This window comes from Chrysemys picta, chromosome 20, assembly GCF_011386835.1.
Source record: "Chrysemys picta bellii isolate R12L10 chromosome 20, ASM1138683v2, whole genome shotgun sequence".
In the NCBI taxonomy this organism is placed as follows: Eukaryota; Metazoa; Chordata; order Testudines; family Emydidae; genus Chrysemys; species Chrysemys picta.
This window is the reverse complement of record NC_088810.1, coordinates 16,134,368-16,148,713: the sequence shown is the minus strand read 5'-3', so window position 1 is coordinate 16,148,713 and position 14,346 is coordinate 16,134,368. Positions and strand designations below refer to the sequence as shown.

General features: G+C 43.5%; 1 protein-coding gene across 7 annotated transcripts in view; it reads left to right on the top strand.

Moving 5' to 3' along the window:
* The first annotated feature begins 593 nt into the window (after positions 1 to 593).
* DEDD (death effector domain containing) overlaps positions 594 to 14,346 on the top strand; it is a 42,685-nt gene continuing 28,932 nt past the window's right edge. The window contains exons 1-2 of one of the 7 annotated variants that reach the window (XM_065573838.1): positions 2,035 to 2,149; positions 3,870 to 3,932. The gene's annotated coding sequence lies outside the window, so the exon portion shown is untranslated. Of the gene's footprint in view, positions 668 to 2,034; positions 3,933 to 14,346 lie in introns of those variants that run through there. The other 6 variants (XM_065573841.1, XM_065573837.1, XM_065573842.1 and 3 more) reach the window with 6 other exon arrangements.

The following is a 14,346-nucleotide window of genomic DNA, read 5'->3' as shown; positions in this document are numbered from 1 at the left end:
CTTTCCACCACCCTTCCAGTAGGTAGTGGGGACTGGAAGAAATATGTCTTAAGTCATTCTGTAGCCTCAACACTTGGAGTTTGGAGCTAGTAAGCCGTGGACAATAGCTACTTCTTCTAGAATGCCAGAATGAGGCTTTTAATTTTTCTCTGCCTGCCGAGTTATAGGGCTAGTGGAAAGCAGAATTTCTCCAGCTGTTTATTAATATATTACAGGAGCATCTGAAGAGTCCAAGCAAATCAGGGCCCCATTATGTTACGTGCTGTACAATCATATGGTGAGAGGCAGCCTCAGACTCAAGGAGCTGACTAGCTAAATAGACAAGACAGATAAAGAGCGGAAGGTGAAACAGAGTCACAGAGCAGGGAAGTTATTTGCCTAAATACCAGTGGTTTCCAAAGAGGCATGTCCCTTTGTCTGACAACCACTGCCGTTTATACAATACAATACAATACACAACACACACAAGCAGCTTCTAAGCACCTTTCTTTGTAGCTGCCTCATCCCTATAAACCAGAGGAACTTTTTTTCCCAGCATGCTTTTCTAGGAGCTAGCCCTTTAAATTTGACAGAGCCAAATGCCAGCAGCCCTAAAATGGTGATTTGCCACTGCACCGGGTTGCTGCTGCTGCTTCTGCTTCTTCTTCTTCTTCTTCCTTTCCAATTGGTACGTATTAACCCTGGTTATGTTTTCCTTATTTCTGAGGTGAGGACACATTCTCACAGTAGATTCATGACAATTCAGACCTTAAGGCCCTGATCCTGCTAGAACTGACTAGTACAAACTTAGACCCAGCTGGAGTCACAGGTATGGAGCTGGATCTCTGTTATAAACAACTAATGTTTGACCACAATATTTAAATATGCATTTAAAAAGAAATACATATGGATCTACATAATAATTCTTAGCTCTTCTCTAGCACTTCTCAACTGTAGATCTCAAAGTGCTTTCGAAAGAAAATTAATGTAAATGTTATTTATCATCTACCTAGGGCCTGATCCTACAAAGACTTAACTGTAGATTATAGAATCATAGAAATAGAGGGCTAGAAGGGTCCTCAAGTCCACCTCCCTGTGCTGAGGCGGGACATAGTAAACCTCGGACCTTCCCTGACAGGGATTTGTCCAACCTGTAAGGGATGGTTTAGGTTTAGTTGATCGTGAGGACTGCTCGCAGTACCTAATGACAATAATGCCTAGTGCTTATATAGCTTTGTTAAATTATATAGTTTAGTTAAGCTCGTGTCTTTGCAGGATTAGAGAATTAGATTGTGAGCTCTTTAAGGCAAGGATCATCTTGTCTATATCAGTGTGACTATGAGCGTAGTGCATTGGGACCCTGAACCCTGCTTGGGGCCACCAGACACTCCCAGAATAGAAATAAATAATAATAATTATCCCCATTTTACAGATGGGGAAACTGAGGTACAGAGGAAATGACATGCCCAAGATTAATGGCTGAGCCAGGAATAGACTCCAGGTCTCCTCACTCCCAGATCACCCATCAGCCCTCTTTATAAACAGCAATTAATAACAATATTCCTAATGGTAATACAGGCAATAGCAAGAGAGAAAACCTGCATCAAGCAAACCAATGCATTAAAACAGCATATTTTTGTGCATGGCTTTTCTTGGCCCGGTTTTTACTGGTGTTCAGCACTACGCATGTTTTATTTAGATACTAATAAATACAAGGGAACGCTCATCAGCCGGATTCATTGCGCTGCTTCAACAGCGGACCCTACTTTCCCACGTGCCCATTTGCCCATAACAAAGATGGTAGCACTCTCCCATTCTCTTCAGTAGCTGTGAAGTCAGATCCCGGATGTGCCTGCCCGTCTACCCTCTACAAACATGGCAGCCTCCTCCCCATTCTTCCCAATGGTATTGAAGCCACCCATGAATAACCCGGATGGAGCCGCCAGCCTGCCCTCCACAAAAATGGCGGCCATGCCCCGTTCCTTCCTATGGCGGTGAAGGAAGGCGGCGGGACCCCGGATGTAGGCAGCCCCTCCTCCGCCCCCCGCCCACTCGGGAGGAGGTGCCGGTTACCCGGATGTTGCTCCTGCTCTAGCGGCAGCGGCCGCCTCCCTCGGACGGGGAGAGAAGCTGACGGATCCAATATGGCCGCCCTGATCCTGAGGAGAGAGTGAGAGGCCTAGGAGCCCGGGGCAGCCCCCCAGCCCTGCAGCAGCAGCCGCCCCTGGGGGCGGGGAAAGGAGGAGCGGGGGGAACCAGCCCCTGCAAAGGTCCAAGCTCCCCCCAGCTCCTGCCACCCCCCCGGTCCCTGGGTGTCCTGTTCTCTGGGGGGAGGGGCAGCCTCTAGCTGATCGGGGGGGGAGCACTTGCCATAGGTCCCCTGTGCCAGCTCCCACTGAGCCCCACCTCCTGGGGTACGGGGGGATGGGGAAGAGAGGGTAGAGAGCAGGCAGCTAGGAGGGTCCCTGGGTTGATCATTGCTGGGGAGGAGCGAGCCATTCATTTCTAGCTTCCCATCAGCCCTCTTTCCCTGGGATCTTTATTTTTGTTGGGGGTGGGAAGGGGGCAATAGAGGTGGAGAGAGAAGCGTGACAGGCAGGTGGGGAGTCTCAGGGTGGCTTTTTCGGGGGGGGGGGGGAAGATAAGACAGTTAAAAACATACACATTTTCCAGCTTCTAATAAACCCAGTTTTCCTGATTTATTTTGTACTTGGGGGGCAGGATTAAATGTGTATATTGACGTGTGGGAGAGGAGGGGGTCGTCTCTGGGGGAGAGAGTTGCAGGAAATTAAAACAAGACACTTTAAAAAGCCTTTTCTCAGCTTCATAGTAAACCAAATTTCCCTGGCCTAGGAAAGGAGAGGAAAGGGGGTCAGGGACAGGAAAACAGGACTAGAACTGCATATTGAAATGTGGGAACTGCTAAGTAGTTATAGCAAATATTAATTAATAAAAAGGGAGGAAAGAAGCAATCACAGGCAAAAAGCAAGCTGTGTGATGATATTAAGCATCTTCAGATAACCCTATTTTAGCGGGTTAGTTATATTTTGGGAGCTTATTCTTAATTTCTGGGGGAGTCAGATTTTTAATTTTTTAATATTTAAAAAGAATGTAGGAAGATACAGCTGTGCAGCGTGGGGAAGAGCCTTAAAGTTGAACAGCTGTGTGGCAAGCCAGTTTTCTGAAAATTTAACACCCAATTTCTAAATCTCCTGCTTTTGGAGAGGGCTCTGTTCTTTGAGGTAAAGTAGTATTACGAGAAGAGTGTGTGTGTGTGGGGGGGAAGACAAGCACTAAAAGTAACCATCACAATTAAAAATAAAGAAGAAAGTACAGGTTGAATTTTCAAGTATTTTGCAGATTCTAATGACTTTTTCTTGGTTATTGTGGTAGAGTCTCTAACTTAAATTTCCCAGAAATTTAGTTAGTTATAATAAAATTAAAACAAAATAAATTGGGAGCAGAGGAAAGTAGACAAAACCTCCTTTTTAAAAAGAGATCCACTCTGTATTTGCAAAAGTGGCAAAGGAGCTACTAATAATAAGGAAACAGAGTAGCGTCAAAGCTTTAGAAAAATGATGTTTTTAAAAGAAATGACCTAGAGGGTGCAGGATAGATTTTTGGATCTTCCCTTCCTCCCCTTCCTTTTCTCGGTGGGGTGAGGTAGATGGAGAGATTTTTGGCATTGGAGTTATTAGGAAAATTCTTTAGGCGTCTACCTTCTTTAATATCACATCTGATTATCTAACTTTAGAAGTTAGGCTTCCCTGACACGAGAGCCATATTGTAAAATCATTCACAGAGTTGAAGCTGTTCTGTTGGATTTTTTGTTTATTTAAAAAGTAAAGTAAAAGGGAGGAATAGAAGACTCTTTAAAAATTCTTGTTCAGCCCCGTGTTCGAATCAGTGCAGTAGAGCGGATATAAACAAGACAAGAAGAGCTTCAAATTAAGGTTGGTCTCTGTTTTGTCTGTATTTATATATCATTTTATAATATGCTAGTGATTCATCCACTTCAGTTTATCTTCATGGGAGGTTCTTTTATACCATAAGTGGAGATATTGTGCCTTGTGCTGGCTTCTGTTGTGTGAACTGACTTAGCCTCCAACTGCCTAGCTGATGTGTAAAAGTTTCTCTCACTGTGTAAGCCTTAAAACCTTCATTTAAAACTGAACATGTGATTTGAGGGAGGGGGGCGAGTATGGTTCTCAATTCAAGACATGTATCAGAGGGGTAGCCGCGTTAGTCTGAATCTGTAAAAAGCAACAGAGGTTCCTGTGGCACCTTAGAGACTAACAGAAGTATTGGGAGCATAAGGTTTAGTGGGTAAGAACCTCACTTCTTCAGATGCAAGTAATGGAAATTCAAGACATGATACTAATTGCTAGGTCTGAGTCCGGTTGCCCTTGGTTTATCTTCTTGCCAGCCTTCTTGAATCATAGAATACAGGAGAATGCTAGAAATTCCATGACTTGAAACATTTAAAACTAGACTGGATAGTGCTCTAAATGAGCATTTCCCAAAGTGCACTGTTACGCCTCCCTGGGGTTGTCTGATGCTGTGTGCACATATGAAGACGTATACCTTAAGGTGGGTAGGCCTTTAACAACACATGGCAGGGTTCTATGATTAGTTTCATTTTCTTGATGGTGGGATTCGGCTTCCAAAAGTTTGAGAAACGCTGCTCTAGACAAATATATAGCAGAGAATTCTCTCCTGGAGATGAATGGGAAGGGAGAGTGGATGAGAACAGACATCTCTGACCTCTTTGCTTATATAAACCGGTTTTTGGATAAGGTTGGCTAAACGTGAGAAGTTTTCCCAGTGTGGTCCAGGTGATAGAGCACTGGGCTGGGAGTCAGGAGACATGGGTCAAATTCCTGGCTCTGACACTGACCTGCCGTGTGACTCTGGGCAAGCTGCTTCACTTTTCTGTGCCTTAGGTTCCCGATCTGTAAAATGGAGATAATGATTCTGACCAAGTTCAGAACACTTATTTTTCAGAAGAAACTCTGGATTCTTAGTTGAACTTTCATCTAGCCTTAGAGTTGGGTTCCAGACCTGATTTGAGCATGACATTTGGCTAGATCCAGCTTTGAAGCCCACTCATTTAAACTAGCGTACTTGGTTAGTTCTGCTGTTTCTGGCTCCTCAGGCCCTGCCTACGCTATAACTTTTAACTGAGTTTGTAACTAGTTGTCTGTTTGGCTGTAAACATAGTTTGTGTCCATGCCGAACATGGTTATATTACAGTTAATAATTCTGGTAGCTGTTAACGCCCTTGCCAGCAGCCTGGGCTACTGCATGGCTGTTTTTCTCTAACGGTTCTGACAAACTTAATTTGTTTTGTAAATGGATTCCCTCACTGTGCCTGTGCATCTGAGTTGGCTGGTCTTACTTCCTACCACTCAGAAAACTGGGAGGATATCTGAGTGCATTTCTGTATGTCTTACTCCTCTATGTGTGTGTCCTCTTGGCACTCCATCCATTGCTAAGGCATTATAGGAGAGCACTCGGATACTGTGCTGATTAGTGATATAAATACCTGAAAAGATAACTGCCTAGTTTCCCCAGGATGCACTGATACAAACACTGGTAGGCAGCATGGTAGCATGGATGTGCAAACAGGATGGATATATGGTTGTGCTGTGGGGAAAAAAGCCTGTTGTGTAGCCACAACCATTTTAGTTAGATAAGGGTGTCCATGACCAGGATACAAAACCATGGCTGTCGTTCTAGTGTAGACAATATTCTAAGCTATTTGGCATCGGAGTCAGCCATGGAATGGGCTTGTCCTATTGAAAGCCGTCTCTGCACTGAAGAAGAAACGGTCGAAAGGACTAATTTAAAACCTGGGTCACCCCAACAGGGTTACAATCAGTTTGTCTAACAGTGTAAACCATGTTTAAAAACTTTGGCTATACTAGTTCCTTCTCGAAGAGCCCTTCTCTAACCCCCGTCTACGCTATAGATTGAGCCATGTTGATTATAACAGGTTACTGACACACTCATGACCTGGTAAACATTCCCAGCTATATTAGAAAACTTGTAACGGTATTTGGCAGGTGTATAGCACAAGTGCAACCGGCTTTTTAATAACTAGTCACTGAGCAGGGGTAGCTGATGTCAAATGCCCATGTCCTATCTGCAATACAGCTTAGAACCCCAGTAATACAGTTTCAGCGGTTAGCTGTGTAACACACATACTAAAAACTGTTACATGTTTTTCTTGTGTGGATTGGGCTCGATCCAGTCCAATGCAACCACTCAGTGGCATTTCTGCCAACATACAGAAATCTCCATAGTGTATCAGATCAATGGTTCCTGCGGTCCAGGGTCCTGTCTCTGGCAGTGACGAATACCAGTTGCAGAGGAAGGTGCAAGAAACTCCATAGTAGACAGTTGTGGAATCCGATGAAGTGGGCTGTAGTCCACGAAAGCTTATGCTCTAATAAATTTGTTAGTCTCTAAGGTGCCACAAGTACTCCTGTTCTTTTTGCGGATACAGACTAACACGGCTGCTACTCTGAAACAGGTTTCTTTGAAACTCCCATTAGTGATTGGCTTATGCCCTGAAGCAAGAGTGTTTATACCCCTGATATTTAAAAATAATCCTATCTCATGTGCCTGATCTTGTTATCTGTATACATGTCTGGTTCTTCATTGAATTTTTGTGTCAGTTGTATTTGCTTGTTCATACGTACCATGCTTCACAGTTACATTTGTTTGCATTCTGGCAAAAATCAGGCAGTTCTCCCATCTTCCCTCCCCTGATGCCATAGGTAGAGGATTGTGGGTGTCTTTCAGATGATGTAGTTCACATTGGGGTATCCGGTGCTCAGAAGCCTGGGAATTAAGAAGACTTGCTAACCTTGTTATACATGCATTTAAGTATTCCAGTCTACGCAGCAGCAGAACTACCCAAGAACCTGATTGCAGGCCTGACAATTATGTTGTTGTTTATCTCATGTGCAGGGTTGAAACATTATACCACATGCACAGTTAGGAGCCATGTGTTAAATATGTTTAAGCTTGGCAGGATTCAGTTTAAATCATTAGTTGTTGGTAAATGTCAATTTCACCTGACACACAGAAATCGACGAAAAAAAATCCATCAATAACAGCTAGCAAGCATGGCCTCCACAACACCTGGGTGTCCCTGGCCCGGGGCTAGGCAGAGAGCCCTCTGCAGTCCCCTGTCTTGGCTCTGGCAGCTCGCTCACTCATGGCTGGGAGTCTGGGGCATATTCAGCAGTAGGGTGGTCTCTCCAGTGGCTGGGAGCTTGTCCTTCTCTTCATGAGCCTGGCCTGGGGTCAGTGCTCCACAGACTTTCCTGTGCCTGGGTGTCTCTGGCCTTGCTGTCAGCACTGAGAGCTCTCTGCAGCCCCGCTGTCCATGCTGCACTAATCCAACGCCCCCTTAATTTTCTGCCACTGCAAAAATTAAAATGATTAAAAATGAAAAAATTCTTACAAATAAAAACAATTGTCAAGCCTTACAAATAAAGAACAATATTAATTGTCAAAATTACAAAAAGAATCAGATTTTTGTCAAGCCTAAATATGTTGTATATAGACACTTTAAGGCTCTAGTGTGATTTAAAAAAAAAAAAAAACAAGCTATGCTATTTTTTCCTGAATTATGATCTGTATAGAAGGCCTGAAGTTAGCCCCTCCTCCACCCCCCCCTCAAAAAAAAAGTTCTGATTTAGAAAGACTGGGAATGTTAACTGTACAGTGTCTTTATTTGTACTGGCTCTCAGTGATGCTGGATGGGAAGGGGCCAGAGACACACAAATTGGGTCACTGGTCAACAGCTCACAAACCCAGACAAATAAGGGGTGTCATTCCCATACCATAAATCAGCTTTCAAGCGGAGCACTGGAAAGACATGCTGATTTGTAATATGGAATCAAGAGAAGGAGGATTCTTGGTGCTGGAGCTTATGAAACTTAGAGACAAACAAAAAATATGGTATTGGTCCCTTTGAGTAAAGAATTAGGGAGCTTATGGTGGTTGTGATGGTCTGGGAACTTTAAGAAAAAAAGAATCCTCGAGGAAAGAGGCATTTTTAGTATTGTAAGAATAAATAATTGCTTCTGTCCCTCTAGAATTTTGTACTCATATAGTTAATTGAATTTAAAAGAGAAAGGGCATCTCTTTGAAAATTTGATTAAATTGACAGTGTCTTTTAAAAACAGGGGTTTGGCTTTTTTCATGTTCTCTTGTTTCAAGTAATGTGTAAGGGCAAAACAGTTTTGCCAAACCTTAAGTATGTGAGTATCTGTTTGGACATACGACTTCAACAGGACTATTCACATGCTTAAGTTTTTGCAGGATCAGGACCGTAAACCCTAATTCTGCAAAGACTTTACCACTTGCTTAACCTCATGCACTGGGAGTAGTTTCACTGAAGATTAGTGGAACGGTTTGCGATGTGTACAGTAAAACATGTGCATAAGTCTGAAGGATTGAGACCTAAGATTGCTATCACTGAAAGGGAAAGGGATAGGGATGGGGTGGGTGGAGTGTGTATATATAGCAGTACTTTGGCTAGTGTTAGTTGAAGTATTTCCCCTGTATAATGGGCTTCCTCTGGTTTTGTGAGTCTTTCACTCTACAATAGATGGAGAAAGCTATTTTTTTTTTTAAACACATTAAGTGTGATTGTAAAACTACAAGAATAGGCAGGGGTGACTCAGGACTGGTGGAGAAGCTGAAACTATTTAAACTTTGATTAGATTTCAAAGTTGATGGTGGCCCTAGTAAATCCTTGAATTATGAAAACAAGATTTTAAAAATACAATTTACTCTGCAAGAGGTAGAGTTAAGGTTGACTTTGGAACATTAACCTTGCATTTTCTGAGTTTTGTGCAAAATCTCAACCTCAGGTTTGCACTTGTATAGCTTTTACTATATTGTATGAGTGCAATTTTTATGCATAAAGGATAGTGTAGATCTGTTACTCCATGGAATAATCTTTTGGCCATTGTCTTAATTTAAAAAAAGTGAGTATTTTGAGAACACCCCAGGAATGTGTGTTTGGTAATAATCTTGTATCCCAATGCTATTTGAGTTGATCTGTTGTAGAACATATGGGACTTAGGTAGATTTTTTTTTTTTTTTTTTTTTTGCTGTTCAAGTTAAACTTATTGTACTTATATCTTTCTGAGTAGTGTGAAACAAAACAAATAACAACCCCCCCCAACTCCTTCATTTCAATAGATGTGTGTGTGTGTGTGTGTGTGGGGGGGGAGATAAATGTTTGTGTATTGGCTATTAAACTCAGTAATAGCTAGCCAGGCTGCAATGCTAGAGTGATCAGGTACTGTATACTGAGTGTGCAGGTGCAGTGGTATCTTTGTAGCCATGCCATAACAGGCTTGTCTTACTCGGTTACAACGAACGCAGTTGAGTTGTACCTGTACATCCGCTTTCTTCAGCCATGTGGCTCAGATAAATGCTTGCAAGTACACGCACCTGTGTGTGCTTGTGTCAGTGCATTCTGGGAGAACCCGGGCAGCTGTCTAGTGCCTCAGAGGGATAGAGTGTCCAGAGGATATGTGCATGCAGTGTCAGCAGCCTGTGGACAATGTGTTCCTACAGCATGAAGAGCTGGGAGGAAGGGGGAACAGCCAAGCCAGTCGTACATGCTCACTGCCAGTGGTCTTGTGTACACTGCAAAATAAGTGCTATGAACTGTTTACAGGAAAAAGAACAGGAGTACTTGTGGCACCTTAGAGACTAACAAATTTATTAGAGCATAAGCTTTCGTGGACTACAGCCCACTTCTTCGGATGGTCCATCCGAAGAAGTGGGCTGTAGTCCACGAAAGCTTATGCTCTAATAAATTAGTCTCTAAGGTGCCACAAGTACTCCTGTTCTTTTTACGGATACAGACTAACACGGCTGCTACCCTAAAACCTGTTTACAGGAAAACAGCCAAGCATGCCAACAGCATGTTAAAGGGATACCATCAACTTAAAATCACCCTTCTGTATGCAATTTTTATCCACTTTTGTTACAAGTAATAAAACAGCTAAGATCACTGAGCCTCGCTGTTTTGCTTCATGTTTTTTACAGCAGTGTTTATAGTCCGCTTCCCCTGTTTGTGTGGGTCTTTCATGCATCAGCAGGAGAGAGAGAAACATGTTTTTTTAAGTTCTAAAATTGACTGGAAGAGTTGGGACAGGTGTAAGACACGTAACTACTTTGTAATTAAATTTTTGAGCCTGGCTGCCTCTCCAGTTGACGGTGTCCCTTTAATCATGTGGGGTGTGGACACACACAATGGAGCAGATCTTCACCTGGTTTGTATTGGCAGGAAACTATTCCAGTTTACACCAACTGAGGAGCCGGACCCACTCTCCCCTCCTCCCCCATCATGCCACTTGCTTGTTGCAAACTCAGGTTAAGAACTGTCCTGTAGACAGGGTTTTAGTTTGTTTTTTTTCCCCCTGTCAGTGAGAGATTCTCTTTCCCATCCATACACCCACACCTTCAATCCCAGAGCAGCTCTAAATGTTCAAAGGATTCTAGTCCTTTTTTTTTTTTTTTTAATGCTACTTTACAACAAAACAGGTTGGGTTCTCCTGGCTGGGTGACTTTGAAATTGGAGGAGAGCAGAGTTGGAGGAGAAGTGGAGTGTCTTCTATCTTGTACACAATGGAAGCCCCTGATTAAAGAAGCCAGAATACAGCAGACTTAAATGTCATTCTGGGGTATTGCAGCAATGAGAAGCTGCCTACTTGAAGAGACTGGAGTTTTTGTGCTGAATTCTCGTTTCTGTCCAGAGTGTACAGCATAGAATTGCCTGATGCTTATTATTTTTTTTAAACTTTGCACTTCATTTTCCAGGTGTTTGGTACTATATACATAATGTACACACATGCCTTAGAATTCTAGAGTAAGGGGTTGTGTTAATTTAGTTTCTACCTCAAGTGTAGGTTTTATAAATCCTAATGTCCCTAGAAATGACTCATGAAAATAAAAATACTTATTTAAACGAATTGTGTGTATGCATATGTATATTTGGCATTCAAACCTTGCCCCGCAGTGTTGGATTCCCGGATTCAGCATCAGGCCTAGAGCCTGGGAACCAGGAAGTGAAACTTGAGTAGAAACAAAGTGAAACTGAAGTGCCCATAATAAACAAACAGCATAAATTGGGAAAAGCAAACTAGACTTTGAGTTGTTGTTTTTTTTAAATATGTTTCTAAAACATGGAAGGTAAGTTTTTCTTGATAGTGCCCCTTTAACTGTGTGTGGAGGGCTGAGGAGTGCAAATTATGTACAACAGGTGCTTCAGGATAGAACTTTGGTTGCATGGGCTGTTCCCATATCTAAAATGATTAGTGTTGCCACTCTAGTCTTTTTTTGTGTTATTGCTGCTACTGGTGAAGTGTGGGAAGGAGGAGGAAAGTGTTACTGTATAAGCTTCCAGGCGCAGTCTAGCTAATGAATTCAGCTGAATGATACTTGGCACTAATTTGGTGTCCTCTCAAAGCATCTCACAAACACTAAGACGCAGACTGAGGAAGGCAAGTATCATTCTCCCCTTTTTGTAGCTGGAGGAAACTGAGTCACAGATTATGAGCCTACACCCACTGAAGTCAGTGGAGCAACTCCATCAGCTTCAGTTGGGTTGGGATCAGATCCTAAGTGACATGCCCAAGGTCATGAAGCGAGTGGGTGTGGATCCCTGCGGCTTGCTATCATTTCATAGACAGCCAAAGTAAAGAATATGGGATGGGGACGATATGATCCCAGCTCCTGCCAGCTGGGCACTTCTGCCTTCTGCAGGCAGGAGAGAGGGAACTACTATAGTTAAGCTACCTGGTCACGAAGAGAAGTTGTCACAAAACAAGCAAAGAGCTGGCTTGCCCGAATGCAGCAGACAGAAAACTTTATACTACATCCAGCATGTGGAAAGGGTATGTACGTTAAGTAGTTCTTAAACTGCTGTAGTTAAAGCAGTACAACCTTCCTCGATGGATGTGGCTGTATTGGTATAAAGGTGCTTATACCCATGTAGAAATCCCTGTGTGGAAAGGGGAATAAGCAATACTGGTGTAAATACCTTTATATTGATATAAGTGTGTCCACACTAGGGGGTGTAGTGCTATAACTAGTTTGGTTAAAAAATAATCAGACCCCTGACCCAAAATGGTTACACAAGTATAAAACCTGTGTAGTCCAGGCCTAAAGGCTGGAATATATTGTTGGCGTCTAAATATAACATTGATTGCTTATTTTGAAAAATGTTTTTGGCCATTTTTGTTACAGGAATTTAAAAAAATCACCATCCATTGCAGTATTAATATTTCACACTGTTCTAGCACCTTCTACCAAAGGATCTCAAAGCACTTTGCCGTAGCTAGTTAAACTTCATGGTGTCCTGTGAGTTATGGAAGAAGTATATAGAGATTGCTTTGCCTGCTGCTGAAATGCACTCATTTCTGGGGTGGAACGTGAGCGCACTTCAGCATCCTGCATCAACAGCACACAGCACTTCAGAGCAGGAAGTGAATGAGGCTTAGCACTTACAGCTCTTATATCTTCAAAGCGCTGCACAAACATTCATTAAGCCTCACAACAGACTGTGAAGTAGGTCAATATTGTCATCTTCAGTCACTTGCCCAAGGCCAGACGTGAGTCATTGATGGAGCCAGAAATAGAACTTAAAAGATTCCTGTCTCTCCATCCATGCTTATTCCATCAGGCCATGTTACCTCTCAAAATAACGCACCTCAGCAGTGCCCAGCCTTATTTTGTTGAAGCCCTCCCATTCTGTGAGTTGGTAGATGGGTGCCCTCTTTCTATATCCCCTTTTTGTACCATGCCATGATTAACTTCTTGTTCTGTCCATTTTCTTTCCCTTCTTTTTTTTGCTAGTTGTCCCCATTGCCTCCATTCTCTAAAAGGCTACTCAGGGTGATCGTGCAGTGACTCTTTGGGTTTGGACCTTGTTTTCTTAGCCAAGTGCCACAGGACTAGAGATTGGGGGATGGAAGGGAAGCATGATCAGGTCCTGCACCCCTGTGTGTGAGCTGCTTCAGTGGCCAGCTGCAGTGGGGGCCACCCACCTGCAGTCAGGGGAACAGGCTGCAGTGGATGGAGGAGTGGATCCAGGGTTCTGCAGTTTTCTCTGCCTCCACTGCTCTTTCCCATTTTATACATTAGTTGGATGTCTCTAGGCCTGCTCTCCCAGGCAAGAAAATGTTGCTGTGTCTGGCCTTGTGGTTTCAGTCCAAGTTAGGGAGGCTCCATAATTAACATCCTGACTCTTGTGAAAGGACTACTCAGGCCCTTGGTTTGACAGGAGGAAATCTTGGACCCAGACTGTTAAGGGCCTGTATTCTTAGAAGGAAACAAAAGCGGTGTGATTAAATGAAGCTGCTGGATTGCCCCAAGCTGGCAAATTGAACATCTCTTGAAGTTTCACCATTTCTGGTTCCCTTTTAAAATGCTGGCTCTCTTCAGCCCACCCCTCATTTGAGAGAGGACTCTTTCCCATGACTTTTTTACTGCTTGCTTTTACATTCAGTCACAACCTCAGACACATCTCTTGACTTAGGATATGTCTTCCCTGCAGAGCTAATTCAGGCTCTTACTTGGGTGTTTTCCCTAACCCCCCTTCTGCCCGCCCCCACAGCCTTCTCATGTGTGCTTGGTGCTTTCACAGCTTGGGCTGGCTGGAAGTGTAGGTTAGAATTGTGTGCTGCTTTCAATTGGGCTGATAACCTGCCCGCTTTGCAGTGAGGACGCAAGCTAAATCACTCGAGCGGTGACAGACCTCCAATGCTTTTCCGCAATTTCCCTCTGCATGCCCAGGAGGACAGACAAGTTCACTGGGAAAGAATATAGTGGTTCTGCTTATTGCTGCACAAAGAACCCTAGGATATGCCCCTCAAAGTCCTAGTGACACACACTTGTCTACAGCCAAGCTCTAAGATACAACCGCATTTGCTCCGATCCCTCAGACAGAGACGAAACACCTACAGAATCTCTTATCAAGCGTTCTTAAAACTGCAGTACCCACCTGGTGAAGTGAAGAAACAGATTGACAGAGCCAGAAGGGTACCGAGAAGTCACCTACTACAAGACAGGCCCAACAAAGAAAGTAACAGAACGCCACTAGCCCTCACCTACAGCCCCCAACTAAAACCTCTCCAGTGCATCATCAAGGATCTACAACCAATCCTGAAGGATGATCCCTCACTCTCACAGACCTTGGGAGACAGGCCAGTCCTCGCCTACAGACAGCCTCCCAACCAGAAGCAAATACTCACCAGCAACTACACACCACACAATGAAAACACCAACCCAGGAACCAAACTCTGCTACAAAGCCCGGTGCCAACTCTGT